Source organism: Vicugna pacos, unplaced genomic scaffold (assembly GCF_048564905.1).
Source record: "Vicugna pacos unplaced genomic scaffold, VicPac4 scaffold_203, whole genome shotgun sequence".
In the NCBI taxonomy this organism is placed as follows: domain Eukaryota; kingdom Metazoa; phylum Chordata; class Mammalia; order Artiodactyla; family Camelidae; genus Vicugna; species Vicugna pacos.
In genome coordinates, this window is record NW_027328882.1 from 419,603 (window position 1) to 422,988 (window position 3,386).

Consider the following 3,386-nt stretch of genomic DNA (forward strand, 5'->3'; position numbering starts at 1 on the left):
GGCCTCCCTGGGTCTGGGGACGTGGGTGTGATGTGACTCGGAAGGAGGCCGGGTGCGCTTCGGACAGCACCCGCCATCTCTCCCACCCAGGCCCAGTGCTCATGGTCGTGTTGCAGCCTCAGTTTTCCGTCCACTGTCCCAGCAACCCGTTGGTGGTATTCTGAGCAGAGGCAGAGGGTGAGAGTCCTGACTTGGCTTTCCTTCCCTGTGTTTCCAAGTCCACACTCATTCCGCAAGTCGCACGACAGGCCAAGAAATCGGGAGACGCGGTGTCGGGGTAAAGAATAGTGAGTTGATTTGGAAAGCCAGCTGACCGAGAAGATGGCAGGCTAATGTCCTGGAGAGCCACCTTCTCCGAGTGAGAATTCAGGCTCCTTTTACGCTAAAAAGGAGAGGGGTTGTGGGTGGTTGGTGCAAAGTCCTTGGTGCAGGAATTCTTTGTTTTTGCAGTTGTGGGTCAGCCCATGGGGCCCCTGTAAAACCTCTAACAAAACAAATGTTACTTTCTGTTCTGCAGCTGCTTGTGTGTATGGGAGAGCAAAAGAGGTTTTATCCTGAAGGCTGAGAGCCTTGAGAACAGGCTCTTCTGTCAATTTCAGGCTGAAGGCAACATTGATTTCCAAAAGGTGCAGAGCTGGTAAGACAGCCTGGAAAACAGCAGAGGGTTAAAGGAAAAAGAACAGATCTAATAGGCAGTCAGATCTGGTCTTTTCTATTACACCTGCTGCCCCAGCAGGGCTGGCCTCAGGGAGGAAGGGCGCCCCCCCCAGCCCCCGAGAGCCGCCTGCAGGGGGTGGGGAAGGCAGGGAGGGGGTCTGCCGTGCTGGGGAGGTAAACTAGACATGGCTGATACATGGACAGTGAGTGCAAAGTTAGAAAACCTCTGGGTTTTCCCTCTTTAGGGAGGGAGAGGGAGGCTCAGCATAGGTCCTTGAGCTTCCGCGAGAGAAGTGGCTCTCAGCCCAGGTCGGCTGCGGGCGCCTCTGGGGTTGTCACACCTGAGGGGCCCTCTGTGGACGGGTCCTGTGTTCTTGGCACTGACGTGGATTTTCCTCCTCCTCTTCCCCAAGGGGCGGTAGTGGCTCCGGGGGCAGCTTCCAGCCGATCACGGCCATCCTGCTGTCCTCATGCACGCTGGCCCTGCACGCCCGGCAGCTGGACGTCAGGCTGCAGCTGGACTACGTCTCCGCCTCGCAGGTAAGAGGAGCCCCGCTGCTTCCCTGGGGACCGGCAAGGGGGTCCCTCGGGAGGGGTTTCGGTTGGGGGCTCCTGGCTAGACGCCACAGCCGTGTGAGTGGCACCGTTGGGGTGAAGGAGGCTGGTGCCAGGGACAGGGCAGGTCCAGGAGTATGCAGGCCCAGGAGTGTGCGGGCCCAGGAGTGTGGAGACACTGGAGAGGGCCGGCCCAGGAGTGTGCAGGGACAGATGTGAGCAGACCCTGGAGTGTGCAGGTCCATGAGAGGGTCGGGCGAAGTGGGGGCTGGCCCGGGATAGGGCATGGCCAGGGGTGTGCAGGCCCAGAGTGTGCTTGCCCAGGGTTATGCAGACACAGGACTGTGCAGGTGCAGGAGTGTGTAGGCCCAGGAGATTGCTGGCACAGGTGGGAACAGGCCTAGGAGTGTGCAGGCATAGGTGGGAGGAGGCCCAGGAGTGTGCAGGCCCAGTAGTGTGCAGGCCCAGGAGTGTGCATACAGAGGAGTGTGCAGGCTCAGTAGGGTGCAGGCCCAGGCCAGGGCAGGCCTAGGAGAGTACAGGCCCAGGAGTGTGCATGTCCAGGAGTGTGCAGACACCAGAGTGTGCAGAGACAGAAGTGTGCAGGCCCAGGAGTGTACAGGCTCAGGCCTGAGCAGTCCCAGGAGTGTGCAGAGAGTGGAGGGTGCAGGCCCAGGCCATGGCAGGCCCAGGAGTGTGCAGTCCCAGGAGTGTGCCGGCACACGTGGCAACAGGCCTAGGAGTGTGCAGGCATAGGTGGGAGCAGGCCCAGGAGTGTGCAACCCAGGAGTGTGCAGAACCAGGTAGGGGAGGCCTAAGGGTGTTCAGGCGCAGGAGGGAACAGGCCAGGAGTGTGCAGGCCAAGGAGAGTGCAGGGCCAAGAGAGGGCAGGCCCAGGTGTGTGCATGCCTAGGAGTGTTCAGGCACAGGAGGGAGGAGGCACACGAGTGTGCAGACGCAGGAGTGGGCAGACACAGGATTCAGCAGGCCCAGTAGTGTGCAGGTCCAGGAGTGTGCAAGCCCAGGAGTGTGCAGGCCAAGGAGAGTGCAGGCCCAGGAGAGGGCAGGCCGAGGAGTGTGCAGGCCCAAGAGTGTGCAGGTCCAGGAGAGGGCGGGCCGAACTGGGGGCAGGCCCAGGCGAGGAAAAGCCCAGGAGCGTGCGGCCCAGGAGTGTGCAGACGAGGGATTGTGCGGGCCCAGGAGAAGGCAGGCCCAAGAGTGTGCAGACACAGGAGTCAGCAGGCCCTGGAGTGTGCTGGCCCAGGTGTGTGCAGGCCCAGGAGAGTGCAGACAGAGAGTGTGGAGTCCCAGTAGTGTGCAGGCCCAGTTGTGTGCAGGCCCAGGATTTGCAGGTCCTGGAGTGTGCAGGCCCAGAGGTGTGCAGACACAAGTCGAACAACCCCAGGAGTCTGCAGGCCAAGAAGTGTGCATAGCCAGGACTGTGCAGTCCCAGGAGTGTGCAGACACGGGGCGGAGCAGTCACACGAATGTACTGGCCCAGGAGTGTAGAGGCTAAAGTGTGTGCAGGCTCTGGGATGCGCAGGCCCAGGAGTGTGCAGGTCCAGGGGTGTGAAGGCCCAGGAGTGTGCAGACAGAGGAGAGTGCAGGCCCAGGAGCGTGCAGGCCCAGGCCACGGCAGGCCCAGGAGTGTAAAGGCCCAGGAGTATACAGAGCGAGGAGTGTGCAGTCCCCGGAGTGTGCAGAGACAGGGGTGTGCAGGCCCAGGAGACGGCAGGCCCATGAGTGTGCAGTTCCAGGAGTGTGCAGGCCTAGGAGAGGGCAGGACCTGCAGTGAAGAGGCCCAGGTTCGTGCAGGCCCAGGTATGTGCAGGCCCTGTAGTGTGCAGGCCCAGAGGTGTGCAGACAGAAGTCGAACAGGCCTAGGAGTCTGCAGGCCAAGGAGTGTGCATAGCCAGGACTGTGCGGTCCCAAGAGTGTGCAGACACGGGGCGGAACAGGCACACGACTGTACTGGCCCAGGAGTGTAGAGGCCCAGGTGTGTGCAGGCTCTGGGATGCGCAGGCCCAGGAGTGTGCGGGCCCAGGTGTGTGAAGGCCCAGGAGTGTGCAGACAGAGGAGTGTGCAGGCCCAGGAGTGTGCAGATCCAGGAGGATACAGGCCTAGTTGTGTTCAGGCCCAATATTGTGCAGGTCGTGGACTGTGCAGGCCGATGA